The sequence below is a fragment of the Conger conger genome, unplaced genomic scaffold (assembly GCF_963514075.1).
Source record: "Conger conger unplaced genomic scaffold, fConCon1.1 SCAFFOLD_79, whole genome shotgun sequence".
Classification (NCBI taxonomy): domain Eukaryota; kingdom Metazoa; phylum Chordata; class Actinopteri; order Anguilliformes; family Congridae; genus Conger; species Conger conger.
The window spans coordinates 134,512-144,107 of NW_026890533.1; the positions used below are offsets into that span (position 1 = coordinate 134,512).

Consider the following 9,596-nt stretch of genomic DNA (forward strand, 5'->3'; position numbering starts at 1 on the left):
TATGCACGAGAGTGCATAAACCTATGTGAAATTTGCTTTGGAAAAAAAAGCGAATGCGGATGCGCGGAAAGAGAGGAAGAAAATGAGGAAGACTCCTCTCAGATCGAGGGGGAGATGGAGGAGGAGGAGGAAGAAGGAGAGACTGCTGTCGTGGAGAGAGAAGTGGGAGAACGAAGGGTCCGAGAGTCTGTACGGGAGAGGAGTGGAGGGCGGCGAGAGACCGAGACGCGCGGAAAGACGGCGAGAGCGGCTCCCGCGGTGGGGAAAAAAGAAGAGAAAGAGGCAGTGGAAGGGGAAAAGGAGAAGGAAAACGAAGAGAAGAAGGAAATAACGGACGACGCAATGCCGGAGAGCCAGGACATGGACAGCCTGACAGACACGGACGAGGAGGCGAGAGTTTTAACGGCGCAGGTTCTGGCTGCGAGGAAAAGAGGACTGGACACGACTGGGAAATACGGGAAAGGACGAGACAAGGGGGGAAAGGTAAAGAAAAAAGCTTTTCAATTATAGATGTTATTTCATGAACTGTCTTGTAACAATGGTTAAAATAACATCACTAAATGTAAACGGTGTAAGGAATATGACAAAGTTTGAACAAACAAAAACTGTCTGTAACTCTGAGATAATGTGTTTACAAGAAACGAATTGGGATGACAGCAAAGTGGATGAAATGGGGAAAAGATGGGACGGAATGATTTTTGCAAACAATGGTAGCGAACGGTCGTGTGGGGTTGCTATCTTAATAAAAAATGGCTTAGTGCGAAACATCAAAAAAACATATAATGATACGAGCGGGCGGGTTATCGTAATTGACTTTGAATACCAAGATAAAGTGTACAAACTGATTAATATATATGCGCCAAATATAGAGGCAGAGAGAAGAGAATTTTTTAAACAATTAAAACCTCTATGTGTAGGAAACTGTATTGTAATTGGGGATTTCAATGTGTGGTGTAGTAGGCTGGATGCTTCGCGATGTGCCAATTTTAAATGGGACACGTCACGTCGAGAATTATATAGCATTATGACAGATAATAGACTGATGGATGTGTGGAGATTAGAAAACCCAGCGAAAAAAGTTTTTTCGAGAAGGCAGGTGGTGATGGGTGAATTAAAACAAAGCAGGATTGATTTATGCCTGATAAAAGACAGTAGTGTAAATGATTTTAAAAACGCGCAATATGAATTTACAACGATTAGCGATCACGCTGTGCTGTCAGTAATGATAGGTGTAGGGCAAGAGAAACAAAAAGGCGGGACGTGGTGTCTAAATGTATGCCTATTAAAAGAGAGAGGGTATAGAGAAATAATTGAGAAGTGCATTAGAGAGGAACTTGAAAATGAAGTAAAAGGCATAGACATTGGCCTATGGTGGGAGGCCCTTAAAGCTAAAATTAAAAAAGTAAGTATAAGATATGCAAAGCATAGGAATTTTAAAGAAAAGATAAAGGAAAAGGAACTTAGAGAGAGAATGCTAAGAGAGATGGAGAGGTCAGAGGATGAAAATGACTATAACATAGAAGAATATGTTAAATTAAGGGCGGAGCTGCAGACGCATGAGGAGAGAAGATGTATGGGGGCTATAATGAGGAGTAAGGCAAAGAATGTGATAGAAGGGGAGAAGTGTACTTCCTTCTTCCTTGGTATGGAAAAAAAGCGGCAAACGAAAAACAGAATTGAAGAACTAGAAGATGAAAAGGGTGAGAAAGTTAATGATCTTGTAGGTGTCCTAGAGATTGTTGAGGCCTTTTATAAAAACCTTTTTAAAAAAACTGGCAGTGACAAGGAGAGTAGGGAGAGAGTATTAGAGAAGGTAAGAATGAGAATATCTGAGGGAGAGAGTGAGGATTGTGACAAAACAATTGAAGTGGATGAAATTAAAACCGCAATAATGAGCGCCCAAGCCCGTAAAAGCCCGGGATTAGATGGTTTGCCGAACGATTTTTACAAAACGTTTGTTGATATCCTAGCGCCAATTTTACTGGACGTATTCAGATACATGGAGGATAAGGAGGTGGTCCCGGAGTCAATGGCAACAGGAGTCATAACTATAATTTATAAAAATCAAGGAAGCAGGCATAGGCTAGAAAATTACCGGCCTATAAGCCTGCTGAATAGTGACTACAAAATAGTGGCGAAGGTATTGGCGAACAGGTTAAAAGGGGTGCTGGGGAGCATAATCGCCCCAACACAAACATACAGTGTCCCAGGAAGAGACATAGCAGACATCAGCTGTTCAATAAGAGATGTGGTGAAATATATGAATACAAACAACAACGAAGGTGGCATTGTGTTGGCAGTTGATCTGAACAAAGCCTTTGACAGGGTGGAACATGAATATTTAACAGAAACAATGAGAAAATATGGTTTTGGGAAAAGAATGGTGACTTGGATAGAGCTTTTATATAGAAATGCTAAAAGCTGTGTGAAATGTAACGGAGTTTTAACGGATACTTTCCCATTAGAAAGATCGGTGAGGCAAGGCTGTCCCCTATCTGCGTTACTATATTGTATCTCTGCAGAACCGCTGGCAGACCTGGTGAAAAGTGACGGAGGGATAAGAGGGGTAAGCATACCGAGTGGAGGCTGTAGCCTTGTTTATCAGTATGCGGATGACACTACCTTCACTGTGAAAGATGAAGATAGTGTCAAACGGATCATGGAACTGATGCATACTTATGGTAGAGCATCGGGGGCAAAAATAAATGTAAATAAATCCAAAATGATGTATGTAGGTAGAGTTGAAAGAAAGGGATGTGGAATAGATTTTAAAATTGCAAAAGATTTTATTAAGATCTTGGGCATAAATATAGGAAGCAACGAAAAGGAGGCTAGGGTTTTGACGTGGACAGGGTGTGTGAATAAAATAAAGCAAACACTGAACTTTTGGAAACAAAGGGGCCTACATCTAAAAGGGAAAGTAATTGTGTGTAACACATTGATGACATCAAAGCTTATATACGCATTAGGAGTACTTGACATGCCAGAATGGGTAACAAATGAAATAAATGGAATAATGACAAACTTTTTATGGGATGGGAAAGGGGTGAAAATATCACACAAAACCCTAATGGCTGAACACAAAATGGGGGGACTAAGATTGATAGATCTGAAACTAAAGAAGAAGGCCATAAGAATAAAGACCATTCAAAAATACCTGTTTGGAACGGTTGAGTATGGTTGGAAGAACTTTTTTAAAGATTTTCTAGACCAAAGTGGAGGGTGTAAGGACTATGGCTTACTCATGAGTTTTAAAAAAACACTAACGGAGAATATTCCCAATTTTTACAAGGAGGTGTTCGAAGCATGGGCGGGAATAATTAAAAAGGCAAAGTACGGATGTGAAGAGGTGGATACGGTTTTAAATCACCCGGTTTTTCTTAACCAGAAAGTGATGAATGATGGCAATATACTGTACAATAAGGCTTTTATTGGTGCAGGTTTAGGACAGGTGAAAGAGTACATGTACGAAGTGAAACCGGGGTTTTTACCTGTACAGGCGATATTTGACACCGTACGTGAGTATAACGAAGAAATAAGATTTGGAACTGTGAAAAATGTTTTTATGAAAATAAAAGAGAGTATACCCAGAGAGTGGGTAAAATTAATAAATGACGGGATTGGAAAAAGAAAAGAAGAATCGGTAAAGTTTCCTGAGTTGACTGTCGAAGGGAATACAATGAGAATGGAACTAAAAACAATGAAAGTTAAACATATATACAAAGTAATGACAGAGAATGAAATTAAAGAGCCAACGTCTGGAAAATTTTGGGGAGGAATATTTCCAGACTTAAACCATAAAGAAATGTGGGATAATTTGAATGTCAAATACAACGGAAGTGAATGTGAAAATAATGATTTTAAAATAAGACACAACAGAGTATATACAAATATAGTTTTACATCAAATTGATAAAAACAATAAAAGGGAATGTGATGTATGCAATGAACAACCAGAAACTCTGTTGCATATGATGTTGGAATGTGAGGACCTGAAAAGTTTTTACTCTGAATTGAGAAAATGTCTGGTGAAAAATTGGGTGGAATTATGTTTTGGACGCTTTGAATGGAGGAAACTGATTTTGTTTGGTGTGTGGAAAAAAAGGAAAAAGAAAGGCAATATGAATCTACTGAACTACGTACTGAGTCATGCAAGATACGCAATTATTTCAAGAAGAAATATGGCGCATTTTGAAGGGGAAAAAATCAGCGCATGGGTCTTGTTTGAATCAATGGTAAAAAGAAACATAAAATTGTTGTATGAATATGGACAAATTGATTTTGCGGAATGGTTTGTTGAGGGCAGTAACTTTGTGACAGTGACTAATGAAGGGAAAATACAATTTAATTTCTAAAGTATTATGGATTATGATTTATTAAAATTTTGGTTTGTAAATAGTTTATTGGATAAACATCAGATATGAACTGTATATAATGGATATAATAGAAAAATGAAGTATGTATGATGTATATGTTGTATAATGTGAAATTATTCTTTTTGTTTGTTTTGTCCTAAAAGTTTTTAAAATGTAAAATGTAAATATGGAAAATAAAATTTTTATAATAAAAAAAAAAAAGAACGCCCGATCTCGTCTGATCTCGGAAGCTAAGCAACGTCGGGCCTGGTTAGTACTTGGATGGGAGACCGCCTGGGAATACCAGGTGCTGTGAGCATTTTACCAGCGAAATCAATGTAAATTATCGTATTTTGGACATTGTTTGAAATAACGACCTTACTTCCTTAAAAAAGAATTATACAAAGTTAGTTTCTAGGCGTTTATTCATGAGAGCTCTCGCTGACTGCCGGGTCTTCGCTTACGGCCACACCGCGCTGAGAACGCCCGATCTCGTCTGATCTCGGAAGCTAAGCAACGTCGGGCCTGGTTAGTACTTGGATGGGAGACCGCCTGGGAATACCAGGTGCTGTGAGCATTTTACCAGCGAAATCAATGTACATTATCGTATTTTGGACATTGTTTGAAATAACGACCTTACTTCCTTAAAAAAGAATTATACAAAGTTAGTTTCTAGGCGTTTATTCATGAGAGCTCTCGCTGACTGCCGGGTCTTCGCTTACGGCCACACCGCGCTGAGAACGCCCGATCTCGTCTGATCTCGGAAGCTAAGCAACGTCGGGCCTGGTTAGTACTTGGATGGGAGACCGCCTGGGAATACCAGGTGCTGTGAGCATTTTACCAGCGAAATCAATGTAAATTATCGTATTTTGGACATTGTTTGAAATAACGACCTTACTTCCTTAAAAAAGAATTATACAAAGTTAGTTTCTAGGCGTTTATTCATGAGAGCTCTCGCTGACTGCCGGGTCTTCGCTTACGGCCACACCGCGCTGAGAACGCCCGATCTCGTCTGATCTCGGAAGCTAAGCAACGTCGGGCCTGGTTAGTACTTGGATGGGAGACCGCCTGGGAATACCAGGTGCTGTGAGCATTTTACCAGCGAAATCAATGTACATTATCGTATTTTGGACATTGTTTGAAATAACGACCTTACTTCCTTAAAAAAGAATTATACAAAGTTAGTTTCTAGGCGTTTATTCATGAGAGCTCTCGCTGACTGCCGGGTCTTCGCTTACGGCCACACCGCGCTGAGAACGCCCGATCTCGTCTGATCTCGGAAGCTAAGCAACGTCGGGCCTGGTTAGTACTTGGATGGGAGACCGCCTGGGAATACCAGGTGCTGTGAGCATTTTACCAGCGAAATCAATGTAAATTATCGTATTTTGGACATTGTTTGAAATAACGACCTTACTTCCTTAAAAAAGAATTATACAAAGTTAGTTTCTAGGCGTTTATTCATGAGAGCTCTCGCTGACTGCCGGGTCTTCGCTTACGGCCACACCGCGCTGAGAACGCCCGATCTCGTCTGATCTCGGAAGCTAAGCAACGTCGGGCCTGGTTAGTACTTGGATGGGAGACCGCCTGGGAATACCAGGTGCTGTGAGCATTTTACCAGCGAAATCAATGTACATTATCGTATTTTGGACATTGTTTGAAATAACGACCTTACTTCCTTAAAAAAGAATTATACAAAGTTAGTTTCTAGGCGTTTATTCATGAGAGCTCTCGCTGACTGCCGGGTCTTCGCTTACGGCCACACCGCGCTGAGAACGCCCGATCTCGTCTGATCTCGGAAGCTAAGCAACGTCGGGCCTGGTTAGTACTTGGATGGGAGACCGCCTGGGAATACCAGGTGCTGTGAGCATTTTACCAGCGAAATCAATGTAAATTATCGTATTTTGGACATTGTTTGAAATAACGACCTTACTTCCTTAAAAAAGAATTATACAAAGTTAGTTTCTAGGCGTTTATTCATGAGAGCTCTCGCTGACTGCCGGGTCTTCGCTTACGGCCACACCGCGCTGAGAACGCCCGATCTCGTCTGATCTCGGAAGCTAAGCAACGTCGGGCCTGGTTAGTACTTGGATGGGAGACCGCCTGGGAATACCAGGTGCCGTGAGCATTTTACCAGCGAAATCAATGTAAATTATCGTATTTTGGACATTGTTTGAAATAACGACCTTACTTCCTTAAAAAAGAATTATACAAAGTTAGTTTCTAGGCGTTTATTCATGAGAGCTCTCGCTGACTGCCGGGTCTTCGCTTACGGCCACACCGCGCTGAGAACGCCCGATCTCGTCTGATCTCGGAAGCTAAGCAACGTCGGGCCTGGTTAGTACTTGGATGGGAGACCGCCTGGGAATACCAGGTGCTGTGAGCATTTTACCAGCGAAATCAATGTAAATTATCGTATTTTGGACATTGTTTGAAATAACGACCTTACTTCCTTAAAAAAGAATTATACAAAGTTAGTTTCTAGGCGTTTATTCATGAGAGCTCTCGCTGACTGCCGGGTCTTCGCTTACGGCCACACCGCGCTGAGAACGCCCGATCTCGTCTGATCTCGGAAGCTAAGCAACGTCGGGCCTGGTTAGTACTTGGATGGGAGACCGCCTGGGAATACCAGGTGCTGTGAGCATTTTACCAGCGAAATCAATGTACATTATCGTATTTTGGACATTGTTTGAAATAACGACCTTACTTCCTTAAAAAAGAATTATACAAAGTTAGTTTCTAGGCGTTTATTCATGAGAGCTCTCGCTGACTGCCGGGTCTTCGCTTACGGCCACACCGCGCTGAGAACGCCCGATCTCGTCTGATCTCGGAAGCTAAGCAACGTCGGGCCTGGTTAGTACTTGGATGGGAGACCGCCTGGGAATACCAGGTGCTGTGAGCATTTTACCAGCGAAATCAATGTACATTATCGTATTTTGGACATTGTTTGAAATAACGACCTTACTTCCTTAAAAAAGAATTATACAAAGTTAGTTTCTAGGCGTTTATTCATGAGAGCTCTCGCTGACTGCCGGGTCTTCGCTTACGGCCACACCGCGCTGAGAACGCCCGATCTCGTCTGATCTCGGAAGCTAAGCAACGTCGGGCCTGGTTAGTACTTGGATGGGAGACCGCCTGGGAATACCAGGTGCTGTGAGCATTTTACCAGCGAAATCAATGTACATTATCGTATTTTGGACATTGTTTGAAATAACGACCTTACTTCCTTAAAAAAGAATTATACAAAGTTAGTTTCTAGGCGTTTATTCATGAGAGCTCTCGCTGACTGCCGGGTCTTCGCTTACGGCCACACCGCGCTGAGAACGCCCGATCTCGTCTGATCTCGGAAGCTAAGCAACGTCGGGCCTGGTTAGTACTTGGATGGGAGACCGCCTGGGAATACCAGGTGCTGTGAGCATTTTACCAGCGAAATCAATGTAAATTATCGTATTTTGGACATTGTTTGAAATAACGACCTTACTTCCTTAAAAAAGAATTATACAAAGTTAGTTTCTAGGCGTTTATTCATGAGAGCTCTCGCTGACTGCCGGGTCTTCGCTTACGGCCACACCGCGCTGAGAACGCCCGATCTCGTCTGATCTCGGAAGCTAAGCAACGTCGGGCCTGGTTAGTACTTGGATGGGAGACAGCCTGGGAATACCAGGTGCTGTGAGAATTTTACCAGCGAAATCAATGTAAATTATCGTATTTTGGACATTGTTTGAAATAACGACCTTACTTCCTTAAAAAAGAATTATACAAAGTTAGTTTCTAGGCGTTTATTCATGAGAGCTCTCGCTGACTGCCGGGTCTTCGCTTACGGCCACACCGCGCTGAGAACGCCCGATCTCGTCTGATCTCGGAAGCTAAGCAACGTCGGGCCTGGTTAGTACTTGGATGGGAGACCGCCTGGGAATACCAGGTGCTGTGAGCATTTTACCAGCGAAATCAATGTAAATTATCGTATTTTGGACATTGTTTGAAATAACGACCTTACTTCCTTAAAAAAGAATTATACAAAGTTAGTTTCTAGGCGTTTATTCATGAGAGCTCTCGCTGACTGCCGGGTCTTCGCTTACGGCCACACCGCGCTGAGAACGCCCGATCTCGTCTGATCTCGGAAGCTAAGCAACGTCGGGCCTGGTTAGTACTTGGATGGGAGACCGCCTGGGAATACCAGGTGCTGTGAGCATTTTACCAGCGAAATCAATGTACATTATCGTATTTTGGACATTGTTTGAAATAACGACCTTACTTCCTTAAAAAAGAATTATACAAAGTTAGTTTCTAGGCGTTTATTCATGAGAGCTCTCGCTGACTGCCGGGTCTTCGCTTACGGCCACACCGCGCTGAGAACGCCCGATCTCGTCTGATCTCGGAAGCTAAGCAACGTCGGGCCTGGTTAGTACTTGGATGGGAGACCGCCTGGGAATACCAGGTGCTGTGAGCATTTTACCAGCGAAATCAATGTAAATTATCGTATTTTGGACATTGTTTGAAATAACGACCTTACTTCCTTAAAAAAGAATTATACAAAGTTAGTTTCTAGGCGTTTATTCATGAGAGCTCTCGCTGACTGCCGGGTCTTCGCTTACGGCCACACCGCGCTGAGAACGCCCGATCTCGTCTGATCTCGGAAGCTAAGCAACGTCGGGCCTGGTTAGTACTTGGATGGGAGACCGCCTGGGAATACCAGGTGCTGTGAGCATTTTACCAGCGAAATCAATGTAAATTATCGTATTTTGGACATTGTTTGAAATAACGACCTTACTTCCTTAAAAAAGAATTATACAAAGTTAGTTTCTAGGCGTTTATTCATGAGAGCTCTCGCTGACTGCCGGGTCTTCGCTTACGGCCACACCGCGCTGAGAACGCCCGATCTCGTCTGATCTCGGAAGCTAAGCAACGTCGGGCCTGGTTAGTACTTGGATGGGAGACCGCCTGGGAATACCAGGTGCTGTGAGCATTTTACCAGCGAAATCAATGTACATTATCGTATTTTGGACATTGTTTGAAATAACGACCTTACTTCCTTAAAAAAGAATTATACAAAGTTAGTTTCTAGGCGTTTATTCATGAGAGCTCTCGCTGACTGCCGGGTCTTCGCTTACGGCCACACCGCGCTGAGAACGCCCGATCTCGTCTGATCTCGGAAGCTAAGCAACGTCGGGCCTGGTTAGTACTTGGATGGGAGACCGCCTGGGAATACCAGGTGCTGTGAGCATTTTACCAGCGAAATCAATGT

The 9,596-nt window shown here is 42.6% G+C and overlaps 18 non-coding genes and 1 pseudogene across 18 annotated transcripts; all 19 read left to right on the forward strand.

Annotated features, from left to right (window-relative positions):
- The first annotated feature begins 4,812 nt into the window (after positions 1-4,812).
- Positions 4,813-4,931, forward strand: LOC133120963 (5S ribosomal RNA). The gene has a single exon (XR_009707780.1). It is a non-coding gene; the product is annotated as a 5S ribosomal RNA (ribosomal RNA).
- A 139-nt stretch (positions 4,932-5,070) lies between these two features.
- On the forward strand, positions 5,071-5,189 carry LOC133120964 (5S ribosomal RNA). The gene has a single exon (XR_009707781.1). It is a non-coding gene; the product is annotated as a 5S ribosomal RNA (ribosomal RNA).
- A 139-nt stretch (positions 5,190-5,328) lies between these two features.
- Positions 5,329-5,447, forward strand: LOC133120965 (5S ribosomal RNA). The gene has a single exon (XR_009707782.1). It is a non-coding gene; the product is annotated as a 5S ribosomal RNA (ribosomal RNA).
- Positions 5,448-5,586: 139 nt separating this feature from the next.
- Positions 5,587-5,705, forward strand: LOC133120966 (5S ribosomal RNA). The gene has a single exon (XR_009707783.1). It is a non-coding gene; the product is annotated as a 5S ribosomal RNA (ribosomal RNA).
- Positions 5,706-5,844: 139 nt separating this feature from the next.
- LOC133120967 (5S ribosomal RNA) lies at positions 5,845-5,963 on the forward strand. The gene has a single exon (XR_009707784.1). It is a non-coding gene; the product is annotated as a 5S ribosomal RNA (ribosomal RNA).
- Positions 5,964-6,102: 139 nt separating this feature from the next.
- Positions 6,103-6,221, forward strand: LOC133120968 (5S ribosomal RNA). Its single transcript, XR_009707785.1, has one exon. It is a non-coding gene; the product is annotated as a 5S ribosomal RNA (ribosomal RNA).
- Positions 6,222-6,360: 139 nt separating this feature from the next.
- LOC133120782 (5S ribosomal RNA) lies at positions 6,361-6,479 on the forward strand. The gene has a single exon (XR_009707604.1). It is a non-coding gene; the product is annotated as a 5S ribosomal RNA (ribosomal RNA).
- A 139-nt stretch (positions 6,480-6,618) lies between these two features.
- LOC133120969 (5S ribosomal RNA) lies at positions 6,619-6,737 on the forward strand. The gene has a single exon (XR_009707786.1). It is a non-coding gene; the product is annotated as a 5S ribosomal RNA (ribosomal RNA).
- Positions 6,738-6,876: 139 nt separating this feature from the next.
- Positions 6,877-6,995, forward strand: LOC133120971 (5S ribosomal RNA). Its single transcript, XR_009707788.1, has one exon. It is a non-coding gene; the product is annotated as a 5S ribosomal RNA (ribosomal RNA).
- Positions 6,996-7,134: 139 nt separating this feature from the next.
- On the forward strand, positions 7,135-7,253 carry LOC133120973 (5S ribosomal RNA). The gene has a single exon (XR_009707789.1). It is a non-coding gene; the product is annotated as a 5S ribosomal RNA (ribosomal RNA).
- A 139-nt stretch (positions 7,254-7,392) lies between these two features.
- Positions 7,393-7,511, forward strand: LOC133120974 (5S ribosomal RNA). Its single transcript, XR_009707790.1, has one exon. It is a non-coding gene; the product is annotated as a 5S ribosomal RNA (ribosomal RNA).
- Positions 7,512-7,650: 139 nt separating this feature from the next.
- LOC133120975 (5S ribosomal RNA) lies at positions 7,651-7,769 on the forward strand. Its single transcript, XR_009707791.1, has one exon. It is a non-coding gene; the product is annotated as a 5S ribosomal RNA (ribosomal RNA).
- A 139-nt stretch (positions 7,770-7,908) lies between these two features.
- Positions 7,909-8,027, forward strand: LOC133120657 (5S ribosomal RNA; annotated as a pseudogene).
- A 139-nt stretch (positions 8,028-8,166) lies between these two features.
- On the forward strand, positions 8,167-8,285 carry LOC133120976 (5S ribosomal RNA). Its single transcript, XR_009707792.1, has one exon. It is a non-coding gene; the product is annotated as a 5S ribosomal RNA (ribosomal RNA).
- A 139-nt stretch (positions 8,286-8,424) lies between these two features.
- Positions 8,425-8,543, forward strand: LOC133120977 (5S ribosomal RNA). The gene has a single exon (XR_009707793.1). It is a non-coding gene; the product is annotated as a 5S ribosomal RNA (ribosomal RNA).
- Positions 8,544-8,682: 139 nt separating this feature from the next.
- LOC133120978 (5S ribosomal RNA) lies at positions 8,683-8,801 on the forward strand. Its single transcript, XR_009707794.1, has one exon. It is a non-coding gene; the product is annotated as a 5S ribosomal RNA (ribosomal RNA).
- Positions 8,802-8,940: 139 nt separating this feature from the next.
- LOC133120979 (5S ribosomal RNA) lies at positions 8,941-9,059 on the forward strand. The gene has a single exon (XR_009707795.1). It is a non-coding gene; the product is annotated as a 5S ribosomal RNA (ribosomal RNA).
- A 139-nt stretch (positions 9,060-9,198) lies between these two features.
- On the forward strand, positions 9,199-9,317 carry LOC133120980 (5S ribosomal RNA). The gene has a single exon (XR_009707796.1). It is a non-coding gene; the product is annotated as a 5S ribosomal RNA (ribosomal RNA).
- Positions 9,318-9,456: 139 nt separating this feature from the next.
- LOC133120981 (5S ribosomal RNA) lies at positions 9,457-9,575 on the forward strand. The gene has a single exon (XR_009707797.1). It is a non-coding gene; the product is annotated as a 5S ribosomal RNA (ribosomal RNA).
- Positions 9,576-9,596: the final 21 nt, after the last annotated feature.